Raw genomic sequence first — 14,786 nt, 5'->3', positions numbered from 1 at the left:
CACTTTGACCTTTGAGATGCTTCACTCCTAATTCTCTTGTAAGTCGTAGTCCGACAATTAAGGCTTCGTACTTGGCCTGATTGTTGGATGTTTTTGAAGTTGAACTAAACTACTTGTTCGAGAGTAATGTCATCAAGACCCTCAAGGATTACACCAACTCCATTTCCTTTTTTGTTGAAAGATCCATCAACAGTGATAGTCCACCTTTCATTCCTTTCTCCCAACTGTGAAAACTTGACAAGGAAGTTAGCTAAGAATTAGCCTTTCATCAGTCCTTTGCCTTCGTAATTGAATCCAAACTCGGACAGTTCTACAGAACATGCAGTCATTCTACTAGCAAGCTCTGGTTTCTGAAGTACTTGGCATCTTTCTTCAGCCGATTATAAGTACAGATGGTGAAATATACAATATCATGTTTTTTTCCATCTTTATACACTAAGACCAACTTCAGCGCCAAGTGGGACACTGCTAAATATAGTATGAGTGTAGAGTGTGGTGGTGGACTTACCAAAATAGGTAAAGAGGAAATATTCATTTTGATATTAAGGAACATCTTCTCACACTTCTCGTTCCACACGAATTTGCTTGTTCTGGTTGGTGTTTGTGCAAGCATTTAATCTTATTGGGCCTGCATCTCGTCTCGGTGATTTTTCAAAAGTTCCATATCCTTGTCAAACTTATGTTATATGCCAGCGATGACATGTTAGAAGCTAGTTTCATGCCTCTAGAGGATAGTCTCCATGTGTGATGGAAACCAAGTAGAGGATGCTCAAGCCCATGAAGCCCAAGCCCAACAAGGGACCCAAGCCCAACAAGGGGCCCAGCCCAACGAATCACTAGGAGCATGGCAAGAGCTTTGGGACAAGAGTATCAAAAGATGGCTCTTCTTATTTCTTTTATAGAGTAGGAGTGCGGATGTAATAAATAGATGTGTAAGTAGTAAGGGATGCTAGGGGGAGTGTAGATAGGAGTTAGGAGGTGCCAAACTAGGAAGGAAAGTCACACTTCCTTCATGCACTAGTTGGCGCCTTTGGGTGTCATTTGGGGCACATTTGGCTTTGCATTTCAGCACCTTATAGGCTATAAATAAAGGTGTTGCCCTTGTACAAATCAGATTTGGAATTTAGAAGTAGAGAGACTATACTCAAATTTAGAGATAAATTGTGAGTCTTGTTGTCTTCTTTTTCCTTTGCCTTATCTTGTGTGCCAATGGTGAGCTTCAAGTGGCGACAACCTTGCACTTATCTTGGAACAAGGCTCCAAGTGGCGTGACTGAATTTCCAAAGTCTCAAATCCAGCAAGCTTCATTCCATAAGTGTTCTTTCTTCCATTCCTTTCAATTCCATTCGGTAGTTTCTTATTGCTTAGTGTTTCCTTTCATTTCCACCGTTTAAATTTGTGTTTTCCAGCTTTGTTTTCAGTTTTTGTTTGGTACAGTAGCTTAATATTTCAATTCTGTTCAGCTTTCAATTCTTGTTCTTCATTCCTTGTTGTTTGATTCCATTTGACAATATATGGACTTCCATATGAGCTTTGGTTTGGTGCAAAGTCTTGGTGAGTTCTTGAATTAGAACATTGATCCAATTCTAAGTAAAGTGCCATTTCATGACCAACTCAAGTTGCTCCTAAGAATGTCAAAGAATCATGTATTCTTGTTATTGCATTCACATCAATATGGACTTTTAAAGCTTCAAGAGAAGATGGATCCATCTTGCGATATGACGATGTTGACAATTTGACTTCCGGTGAGTATCATAAGCATTGTGATACGAGAATAGTTTTCCTTGAGTCCCATGACGAATGCCAAATATTCTTATCGGAGATGAGTTGGAATCATTCGAGGTGGATGACTGAGCTATTGGACAAGTTAGCTTCTTTGTTGATGGGTTACTGAACTTTGTTTGATAAAGATCGAAGGGTGATCCACTTGCAAAAAATTATCCGCCATTCAAGTTAGTGAAAACATAAAATTATTTAAGTAATTAAATAAGATGGAATAAGTACTTTCTTTAAATAATAATACTATACTTATAAATTTTTGGGTCTAGAGAAATATTAAGGTAGTTACCAAAATTGAACTAATTAATCTATTACAACATATGTTATTTTTTAAATATATATATAAGTTATTCAAATTTACAAGTTTAGTCTAACTATATCAAAATAAATATTATATGCAGACATAAGACATTTGGCATGCTGTGGAAGTTAGTTGAAAGCCTCTTTTGAGTGGCATGCCGTGGAAGGATGTTGGAAAAGAAGCTAGATTCTTTGAAGGAGGGGCTGCTGGTCGCACCACACCTTATAGTTTTGTCTTTTGCATGCCTCATTTGTTTACATGGTGATGTATGTGTCGTTGAGTCTTCAAATACAATAGTTTTCTTCCTTCAGTTTTTGGTTCTAGGGAATCTAGGAATGCTTTATTTATTTAATATATTGTTTTTGTTGTTGATGAAAAAAAAAACACTTATATTTCCTGAATTTTATAAAAAGAAAAAACCTTATAATAATAAAAAAATGTATAATTTAAAAAAGATGTTGAATTGAATGCAATTCCATAAATGGAGGACAAACACAAATGAAATGGAAGAAACATGGTGAGCACGACCTTTGACAAAAATAGGCCCCGTGTCGTGTCCGTCATGTACTTCTTCTGTTCATTAATCCTTCTCACCCATTCTTCTTTGAATTGCAACTTCCATCAACTTCAAAGCATGCCTCTTTCTTTACTTTTTCTTCTTCATCTCTTTCACGTCCTCATTCAAACTTTCAAAGGTTTTGTTTGAATAATACACTTCATAATCTAATTCTAACTCTTAAACTACTTATCTACCTTTCTCTATCTATGACTTACATAACCAACATTATGAATCACCTAAAACTTTTCATTTTCCAAATATATTTTCTCAAGATTAATTCTATTTTCAAAAATATATACAATTTTACTATGTATATGGGTCATGTTGATAATGAAAAATAAACTTACAGGATAAAATATAATTACTTATTGTTTTAACATAACCAATTTTGTTTCATAAAATCAATCGATTTAATTGATTGATCAAATTAGATAATTAATTGCCATACAATATGTTAAAGTTACTCTATCATTTATTTAGATATTAACTTATATTAACAGCCTAAAAAAACTTATATTAACATTTCTTTTATTTGATGTAAAGTTGTTGCATTAACGTGTGCAAAAGTTAATTTTAGAGTAACGGTAGAAAATTACTTATAAAAACGTGATTCCTTCTCTGTACAATTTTACTTTTTTTTTAAATTTCTAAATATAAGAATATATTACCTGTAAGTTTTTAACTTACAAATATATTTTAAATTTATAAAATTACTATAAGGACTAAACAATACTTTTAGAGTAAAAAATATTATAATTAAAATAATACTTAAATATTTAATAATTAAAGTGAAAATTTTATATAAATGAAAATATTATTCGGATTTTATTTTAAAATAAAAAAAAATAATCAAAATTTATTTTTATATTATTAAAGGTTAAAATTTCGATTAACTCGTCTATCAAAATATTTGCAGAGTGAATTTCGATTAATTCTTTGGGATTTTTTTCAGACTCAATATTTAACGAGAGTTTTAAAATCCTTCAAAAATTTATATAAAATGTTATGAGTTTCAAAATTTAAATAAAATACGATATGTTTTAGAGTTTGTGTAAAATATTATGATTTTAAAAATCTCTATAAAATATTATAAGTTTAACAACCTTCCTAAATGAATTTTAAAATTTCTAAAATATCATTGGTTTGAAAATCTTAAAAAAATATCATATATATGATAAAGTAATTATTTTTAATAAATAAAATAAATAGATAGATACAATACTAATCTACACAAAAATGATACATATATAACTAATGAATCTTAAATTAATATATCTTTGTGAAATGCCTCTTGAAGATGATTGTTGTATATTTTAACCAATGGAATGATATAATAATAAAAGTATTTTTGATCTCTCGGTTTGTGTCGTGCCTCTCTATCCTCTCTCTCTCTTTTGTTCTTCATCCCCTCTTGCCCTCTTTTCCAACCTAAATCTTATATCAGCTAACTTCATGATGTTTAGGTTTTAATAATTCAAACTACTTTTTTTCATATTACAACCTACTTGAGCAATATAACGTATCCGATCAAAGAACAGTGGCATCAACACAAGCCATTTCAGCAGTCAATTCTCAACACAAGCAAGAACAATTCTCAAAAGAGCAACTAGAAAACAGCCATTTCAGCAGTCAATTTCAATTTCCCAATTCAAAGTGAGATATAAGAATAAATTGCATACCAACATTTCCGAACACATGCATTTAAGATACTGCTACAAAATATATGACTAATCAATAATAATTATAGACAAAATTTTATATATGATAGAAGTTCCAGTGAAATCAATTAATTCTTATTCTTATCTAAGTGAATGCTTTCAATCCTAGGAACCAGAATCACAGTACTAATAACTCAAATTCAAACTACAAACTACAGGAAATTAAAAAAATTAAACTAAAATATTAATATTTTAAATAAATTTCTTTAACTTTTTAACTTCAAATATTAATATATATTATTATGTTATTAAAATAGTGGTATTTTTTATTATATTATTGAAATAGTTTTTTAATTGTTGTAATTTCTCTTTGGGTGAATGTTAAAATATAATTCTCTAATAAATTATATTTTAAAATTAAAGGGGATGATTTAATAAGGAAGTATTGATGAGGATGCATTACTTTCTTAACAACAGAAAGATAACAATAATTTATTTAAATGATACCATGATATGGTGGTGAGGCACAAGAACATCGGTTTGGAGGAAGAGATAGACGGAAAGGAGATATGAGTTTACATCAATACAAAGAGAAAAAAATTAGCAAAATATGAGAGAAAAAATAATAAAAAAGTATTAAAATTATTTTTTTATTAAGGTTTATAAAAAATTTAGAGTATATTGTTGAAGTTTTTTGAAAGATTAAATTTTCTTTTAGTGATTTTAAAAAAGTTTTACATATCTAAACTTATACTTTTAATTTTTTTTAAAACTTTAGTTATCAAATATATTAAAATAATATTTATAATTATTTATTTATGAACAAATTTAATTTAATTTATTTATTGAGATTTGAAAAAAAAATTAAAATATGTTATTGAAGTTTTATAATAAACCTTTGGAACACTTAATAAGGTTAAAAAAAATTCTATCATTTTTTAAGGTTTTAGAATAAATCTTTGGAACTTAACGAAGGTTAAAAAAAAACTTCATTATTTTGCAAAAGTTTTATAATAAACCTTTGGAACTTATCGAATGTTAAAAAAAAAACTTTATTATTTTGCTGAGGTTTTAGAATAAATCTTTGGAACTTAACGAAGGTTAAAAAACCTCCGTTTTTTGCTAATATTTTATAATAAACTTTTGGAACTTAACGAAGGTTAAAAGAATCTTGTTATTTTGCTGAGATTTTAGAATAAACACTTGAAACTTAGCCAAGGTTAAAAAAAACTTCTATTATTTTGCTGAGGTATTAAAATAAACTTTTGAAACTTAACAAAAGCAAAAAAAAACGTCCATTATTTTGCTGAGATTTTAGAATAAACCTTTGGAACTTAACGAAAGTTAAAAAAACCTCTGTTAATTAAATTCATTGTTGACGTTATATTAACCCCCACTAAATAACATCCATTAAAACTCTTTTTCTTGTAGTGCATTATCTCTCTAAAAAGACTTTTTATTTTCTCTTCTTCTTTCTTTTAAGATATTCTTTTCTACTCTTTATTAGATTGACCATCAAAGAGACCATCTTTGAACTTCTGGCACTAACTAAAGTAAAACTGCTCGATTATGCTCAATTAGAGACGATCAAATTTTTTATATGAGTAAGTTCAATTATGCTCATTTTTTCTTTGAGACAATTTTGAGTTTCCCTATTTAATTAAGAAAATGTGCTTTGCATGTAGTGTTTGTGGTTCTAGGATTAGTCTCTATTAGTTTAGGATCATAGTGATGTGTTCATATCATTGATAAGAACTTTGTGGTACATGTTAGGTTATCCTTACGTTTTTTAGGAGTTTGAGCTTTTTGTAAGTACTCAGTCATCCAATTTGGTAAGGAAAACTAGTTTTATTTTTCAATAGTACCATAAGCTAGAAGATCTGGATGTGAAGGTGACTTGGTCACTGTACTGGACAAAGTGTCCAGTGCTTGGGGCTCGCTGCACGGGTGTGGTCAGCTCGGCTCTTGGGCCCATAAAGGGGGTCGTGAGTTTGGCCCAGTCATATTAGTAAGCCTGTTAAAGAATAATTAAAGTAATATTTTTGTCATATGCTAATATAAGGTTATTAGTAAAATGTGTTTTTAACCTAAGGGTATTTTTGAACCTAGGGGTACTATTGTACATTTGGTGCCTAGGTCAAGTAAATGTTTCTTTTAACTTAAGTACGTGTGCATTATGGCACAAAGTGGTTAAGTTGCAAGCATGACAAAGGATAACGTTTCACCATGAGTAGGGTGCCCACGTAGGCAAAATATTCCCTTGATGTTGGCACATAAGTTGGTGCCCTGCTGGCAGGTGGTTGTTTTGTTATTATTTTATGCTCTCCTTAGAGATAAAAGATTAAATATTTTCAGTTTTCTTTCAGTTGAGATTATATTCTCGTGAACGAAAGTTGTTACACGAATAGTTATAAAAAGGGCTTGAGACCCCAAGTAAAGGTACTTTGTTTCTGACACTGAAAATGAACACTTCTTGATTTTTAGCAAACCCTTTACTGACTTGATCGTCGGAGTGCAATCAATAGGTAGGGCCCCATCTTTTTCAAAGGAGCGAGGTTCCAGAGCAACAAGAGATAGAACAGATTCCTGAAGAGACAGACGGAGCTAGAGATTGTCACGAGAGTGAACAGGTGAGCAAGTCAACTGGTAAGAACATTTTGCGCCCACCTGGTGCTCGATAAAACCTGATCCCATCCACAATTGTGTTTGAGTTTTCTGACGTATTGAGGAACACGGGGCAAGGTCCACTAGGATCTGAAGGGAGCGAGGACCCCACTTTGCAGCAAATCATGGAGACCATGAGAGCCCTCCAATCAGAAAACGAAGAAGCCAAGGCTGACCAGTTTAGGCCATTCCTCGAGCGTGGAATGCAGCAAACCTCAAGTTTCATTTCAGTTAAGATATTCTTGCTTAATGCTTTCTTTTTTAACAATGTGATGGTAAAGTTTTGTTGATCTACTTGAATTAAAACTCAATAAGTCGACCTAACTCGGTGTCAGTACGACCACTCGAGTATGGACGCCCCGTGAGTAAATGATTACCTAATGGCAGGTAAGACGGGGGGTGACCAAAGAAGCTTTAACCACTACACCAGACAAGTTCTTTTGTCATATTATGATTTTTATTATACTTATTATTATTATTATTAATATTATTAATATTATTATTTGTTATATTTTTAATTAAATTTTAAATAAGTTACATATACATATTAGATTAAGTTTTTTTAATTAAATTTTTAATAAATTACACATGGATATAATCTGTATTTAATATTTTCAATTATTTTTTAATTAAATTTTTGAAATAAGTTACATACGAATTTTATCCATATGTAACAATTTTTTTAATTAAATTATTACATACGGATATAATCCGTGTGTAACACTTTTTATTATTTTTTAATTAAATTTGAAATAAATTACATACAGATTATATCCATATGTAATAGTTTTTTTTAATTAAATTTTTAAATACTTTACATATAGATTATATCCGTATGTAATAATTTTTGTTTTTGAATTAAATTTTAAATATCTTACATACGGATTAGAATCCGTATGTAAATATCCGTGTGTAATGTATCCGTATGTAATAATTGGTATGTAATTATAGATTTTTTTGTAGTGCTAGGGATGTCTTATTATGTCAACATACCTCTAAGTCATTGATTGATTAACCTTTAATTTTTTATAAGATAAACGAGCAACTACAAACTTGAATATATCTTTCTTCATACCATGTCACCAATAAAACCTTTCGAAATCTTACTAGCCATGTGATGTGAATGCAATAGCAAGAATACATGATTCTTTGACATTCTTAGGAACAACTTGAGTTGGTCATGAATTGGCACTTTAATTAGAATTGGATCAATGTTCTAATTCAAGAACTCACCGAAACTTTGCACCGAACCAAAGCTCACATGGAAGTCCATGTATTGTCAAATAGAATCAAACAACAAGAATTGAAGAATTTAACAATTGGATTCAGCCAAAAACAGAAACTACCGAACAGAAATTAAACTGCAGCCAAAGGACCTAACAGAATTTGAAGAACAAGTAAGCTGAAATGAAGAACAAGAAAAGGGAACAAAGCTTGAGAATAGAAAACTTATGGAGATGGAAGGAGAGGTGAGTGATCACGCCACTTAGAGTGTGGATACTCCAAGATTAGTGAGCTGCCGCCACTTGAGGTTCACCATAGACACCCAAGATAAGACTTGATGAAGGCACCAAAGCTCTTCCAATTTCTCTCTCAAATTGAGTAGAGTTTTCTTACTACAATTTCCAAATCTCATTTGTACAAGCTAAGCACCTTTATTTATAGCCTATAAGGTGCTGAAATGCAAAGCTAATCAAATGCAAATGTGCCCCCTAAATGACATGTAATTTCGGCGCCAACTAGTGCATGAAGGAAGTGTGACTTTCCTTCCTAGTTTGGCACCTCCTAGCTCATATCTACACTCCCCCTAGCATCCCTTACTAAGTTCACACCCCCCTAAGCTTCTACTATTTCTAAACTACAACTAAGGATGTTTTTACAAAAGAGGTTTCTTATGTTTCCCTCTAAGCACCTTCCTAAAGACTATTCTATATATTTTCTACTTAAAGAGAGATATTCAAAATGAAGCCTATTATTTGAGAGTTTGTAGACTTCTTTATCTTTAGGCTTGATCTTCTCTTTGACTTCTTTTAATTTGTGAGAAGACTAGAAGGAAGAACTTCAAATGTGTAGGTGAAAATCCTCTTCCTTCATTAATAAAATCCTCTCCTATTGGATATCCATCATACTCCCCGAGTTGGAGAGAATTCGACCTCGAATTCTGAAACCCTGCACGTAACAAAGTCAGTTTATGTGTACAAGTAAAAGTTGAAGACAAAGATAAACATGACTTAGCTTTAGCAAATGGTGGGATAGCAGAAAAGGAGGTTTGAAAAACTGACCAAGTTGGAAAAATGTGTTTGGGAATGATGATATCTGTTGGAAAAAGACCTCTTAAATGGTGAAACCCATTAGGAGGTAAAAAATCATCCCTAACACGTTTTAACCAATTTGGTGTTGCAATAGGAACCTTAGGTAATGAAAAAGATAAAGAAGAATAAGACCTTGGAGGATCCATTTGAGGCATAGCACGAGTCAACATGATGGATTTAGTGGAGAAAATGGTTTGACTCGGTAAAGTACTTACTTCTTTTTCTTTCTCATTTTCTCTTTTAGTTTTCATTTTGATGTGGTCCTCATGAACTTCTTTGGGAGAGAGAGGTTTTAAGACAACCTTGCGCCCTTGGAAGGAAAAAGACATAGTATTGGATAGGCCATCATGTAAAACATGTTTATCATATTGCCAAGGCCTTCCTAAAAGAAGATGAGTTGCTTCCATGGGCACAACATCACATAAAACCTCATCCTTATACTTTCCTATTGTAAAGTTAATGAGGACTTGTTTGTTAACCATTATTTCACCTTCGGTACTTAACCATTGTAATTTATAAGGCTTGGTATGAGAGATAGTGGGTAAGGCTAACTTCTCCACTACTCTTGTACTAGCCACGTTAGTGCAACTTCCTCCATCAATAATCAAGGAACATAACTTGTTGTTGATAAGACATCGAGTATGAAAAATGTTTTCTCTTTGAGTATCGTCCAAAGATTTTGGAATTGTTCCCAACATACGCCTTATCATCAACAAGTCACCTTCACAAGGACTTACACTCTCATTTTCACTAAATGGTTTAGAAGGTGAAGAATGCCTAGGTGAGTCGGAATCATGCTCACTAACTACAATGTCATCATGCATATACATATTTCGTTTAGAAGGGCAATTTGCAGCTATGTGATCATATCCTAAACATTTAAAGCATTTTTTATTAGACGTTTTTGTTGGGGATTTAGGCCTAAAAGTAGATGGCTTAGATTCCTTGGGTTGGAAAGAAGAATCTTGGGAAGGAAATTTTGAAAAAGACTTTTTGTTTGTCCAAGATTTGGAGTAGTAACCATCATTTGGAGAGTTTTTAAAAGAGTTTTTCTTAGCAAGTTGGGCTTCCACCTTCATTGCTAGATGAATTAAAGACCCAAATGATGAATACTCTTGTAATTCCACAATATCTTGGATTTCCTTTCTTAGCCCACTAACAAACCTAGCAATCAAAGCTTCGTCGTCCTCACGTATTTCTAACTAACATAAAAGCGTTTCTAATTCTTTATAATAAGCGTCCACACTTAGCGTGCCTTGTTGAAACCGTTGGAGTTTCAACATGAGATCTTTCCTAAAGTGGGGCGGTACAAATCTAGCGCGCATTTGAAACTTAAGAGAGTTCCAAGAGTCCACGGGAGGACCCTTGTGAAACATAATGTCCTTTACAAGTCCATGCCACCATTGCATGGCATAATCACAAAATTCTAAAGTAGCTAACTTATACTTATGCTCATCTTGGACCCCATGTAGATCAAAAATCTGCTCACACTTGGCCTCCCAATCTAGATAGATGTTAGGATCACTATCTCCATTGAAGCTTGGAAGCTTGACCAAAGGAAGTCTAGCTTTAGCCTCTCGGTAATAGCCATTGTCACGGTGGTCTCTTCCTCTAGGATCATAGCCATGAAAGGAGTGTGTTGGCTCCCTTCTTCTTCGCCCATCTTCACGGCCATAAGCATTGGAAGAACCCCTAGATGAATGTCTATGTGAACGGTGTACTGCATTGTGAGCATTAGACGGTCCAGCTTGTTGCATGTCCAGTTTTTGCAACCTTTCCTCCAATCTTCTAATATGGTGTTGAGCTTCCAGCAATTCACCACGAAGAGAAGCTTTAGAAGATGAATTCTGCTTGCAAGATTCCTCACTAGAATATGGAGCCATTTTATCAAAGAAAACAGCAAACACAAAACAGCAAACAAATGTTAGGAAACACAGTCAGCTAAAAGAAATTGGAACCAAAACCGCAGTGAAGTGGTCACTGAAATTCACTCTCAAAGAAAGAATGCTCTCTGCATCAAGCTTATCTCAAGGCCTTAGTAACCTCAAGTGAAAAATGCCAAAGCAAGAGCACAAAATCTTGAAAGTACTTCACCACAAAACCAAAGAAGAAAGAATGACAAACAAGCAAAGGTATAAGCAAGGAAAGGTAATTGCAATCAAAGATTAATGAATGAAAGACAAGCAAGAAAATAAAGAACTCAATGAAGAAAGAAGGCACACCAAAAGAGTCCTAGAGAAAAGTACTAGAGTAGATTTAAGAAACAAAAAACAAGCTACTGGAAAATATTTTTTTTTTTATGCAAACTGTGCTATGTTTACAGATTTAAATGTACTGATTGAAAGCGAACTGGAATGTGAAAAATTAACCACAGAAACTTCAATGTCTCAACTCAATAATGGCACTGGAATGAGGTAAAAACGGTAAGCCAATTGAGAGAAATAAATTTTTCAAAATCGCTGCCAGATTACCGTATTTTTTTCGGCAGAATTGTACACTTTCCGTATTTTACTTATCATTTTTTGTGTACTTGGAATTTTTGAGTAATTCTTTTTGCTATGGTTTTGTAACACTTTGAAGAACGTAAATCCAAATTTTCACAAATTTCCAGTGAGCCAATTAATTGCAGTAAATTGAAAACAGTAGCACGTTTGTAAGAAAACAGAGTATCCTATTTAGGAATGAAAAACAATATGATGAACTAGCAAAGACATAATGGAAATTGTGTAAAGGAACTTGTATAGAATGAAAATACAAGCATGAACTCAAATCTAAAAATGCAAATGCACAAAGGATCAAGCAATAAACTCAAAAACAGAGAGTAAACCAAAGCAAGAAACAATCAAAGCAATAAAAGTACTACAAGAAGTAATGACAATTATGGAATAACATGACTAAGACAAAACTTGACATGATTACAAAATTAGAAGACATATCACAAGATATAACAACAAGTAAAAGGAAGCTTAAGGTCAGCTTAAGGAAGGTGAATGTCGTTCCAAAAAGCAGCCAAACTCATATGAATAATGAGTGTCATAAACCTTTTCACAAACACTTGGTGTAACAAAAGAAAAAACAGCAAGGAAACTCAAAATAAAGCCTAAAATAGAATGGTAAACAACTTGAATTAAAAAGCTCTTGAAAATAAAGTGCAACACAACTCAAAAATTAAGCAACACAAAACCTAAACTCTAGATACCACATGATGTGAATGCAATAGCAAGAATACATGATTCTTTGACATTCTTAGGAACAACTTGAGTTGGTCATGAATTGGCACTTTAATTAGAATTGGATCAATGTTCTAATTCAAGAACTCACCGAAACTTTGCACCGAACCAAAGCTCACATGGAAGTCCATGTATTGTCAAATAGAATCAAACAACAAGAATTGAAGAATTTAACAATTGGATTCAGCCAAAAACAGAAACTACCGAACAGAAATTAAACTGCAGCCAAAGGACCTAACAGAATTTGAAGAACAAGTAAGCTGAAATGAAGAACAAGAAAAGGAAACAAAGCTTGAGAATAGAAAACTTATGGAGATGGAAGGAGAGGTGAGTGATCACGCCACTTAGAGTGTGGATACTCCAAGATTAGTGAGCTGCCGCCACTTGAGGTTCACCATAGACACCCAAGATAAGACTTGATGAAGGCACCAAAGCTCTTCCAATTTCTCTCTCAAATTGAGTAGAGTTTTCTTACTACAATTTCCAAATCTCATTTGTACAAGCTAAGCACCTTTATTTATAGCCTATAAGGTGCTGAAATGCAAAGCTAATCAAATGCAAATGTGCCCCCTAAATGACATGTAATTTCGGCGCCAACTAGTGCATGAAGGAAGTGTGACTTTCCTTCCTAGTTTGGCACCTCCTAGCTCATATCTACACTCCCCCTAGCATCCCTTACTAAGTTCACACCCCCCTAAGCTTCTACTATTTCTAAACTACAACTAAGGATGTTTTTACAAAAGAGGTTTCTTATGTTTCCCTCTAAGCACCTTCCTAAAGACTATTCTATATATTTTCTACTTAAAGAGAGATATTCAAAATGAAGCCTATTATTTGAGAGTTTGTAGACTTCTTTATCTTTAGGCTTGATCTTCTCTTTGACTTCTTTTAATTTGTGAGAAGACTAGAAGGAAGAACTTCAAATGTGTAGGTGAAAATCCTCTTCCTTCATTAATAAAATCCTCTCCTATTGGATATCCATCACCATGGGTCATACTTAGATGTAAACTAGGCTCTCTTAGATAACCCATCTGCTTCAGTTTATCATTCTTTGACGCACATATTTTGTTTATAAATCTTAGGATTTCATTCACTTCCTACAAAGAACTCTTTAGTTTTATCATTATTTAATAAATTTGGAATATTCTTCAAATTCAAGTCCACAAATTACTTTACTAATTTTTCTTGAAATTCATCAATCATAACAAGTTTATTACAACTAATGTGACAGGAAGGTACAACACCTTCCAAATTCAAACTATTGAAACTTATCTAGCCTTAAGTGTTGATACCTATATCTCCTTGTGATTTTAAGCATCTACAACAACATTTCCTTTCCCAGGATAGTACCTCCGCTAAAATAATCATAATCTTTCAAAACTTCATCCATCTTTTATGGAAAAAAAAAATATGCATTCCTCATTACTTGATCTACTACAACATAAAAAACACTTAATTACCAAACTATCACAATATAATATTTCTACATGTTTACACAACATGTAATCAAATAATTTTATCAAATAACATCCCTGTGCAAGAAAAATTGAAACTTGGGACACGTCCCCCTCCACATCCAGATTTTCTAGCTTGGGGTACTATTGAAAGTTAAAGTTAGTTTCCCTTACCTTAAATTTCTCATTCCATTGGAAGTTCAAGCTCAAGTAAGGGAACCACTCCAAAATATAGAGACCTAAAGTAAATTATGCAAACATCACAAATTTAAGTATATAATAAAATAAGTTGAGAAAATCACTTTTCTCAACTGACAGATGATCACTTTTCTCAATTGACAAAGAATAAAGGATCTTTAGATTAAATATGAACTTATTCGATTTAAAATTCTAATAGAATAAAAATGATCCATAATTTCTCAATTACTGTGGCATGTAGTCAGATTTTGACGTAGATAAAGTATGAAGACAAAATCTTTAAAAAAAGGGAGAAAGTGAGAAACAAAGAGAGATACTTAAAGAAAACTATGATGTTACAATTTACATTTTAAAGAAATTTACGTCTTCTCCTATCATGGTTTTAATAGTTGTTATTTTTTAAGTGTTTTTTATTAAATATATATATATATATATATATATATATATATATAATATTACTCTTCCTTGTAGGTTAATTAATCCTTTTATACATTACAGAAAATAATGTGACCATTCTTCTAGAAGTTAAAAAATGATGTTTTCTCTCATCTTTTTTATTCAAAAGAATATAGTTTATTTTGTTCACTTTTGTTGATTTGTTATACTATAATGTGGAATTAATTTGGAATGA

The sequence above is a fragment of the Phaseolus vulgaris genome, chromosome 2 (assembly GCF_000499845.2).
Source record: "Phaseolus vulgaris cultivar G19833 chromosome 2, P. vulgaris v2.0, whole genome shotgun sequence".
In the NCBI taxonomy this organism is placed as follows: Eukaryota; Viridiplantae; Streptophyta; class Magnoliopsida; order Fabales; family Fabaceae; genus Phaseolus; species Phaseolus vulgaris.
This window is presented reverse-complemented; position numbering follows the sequence as displayed.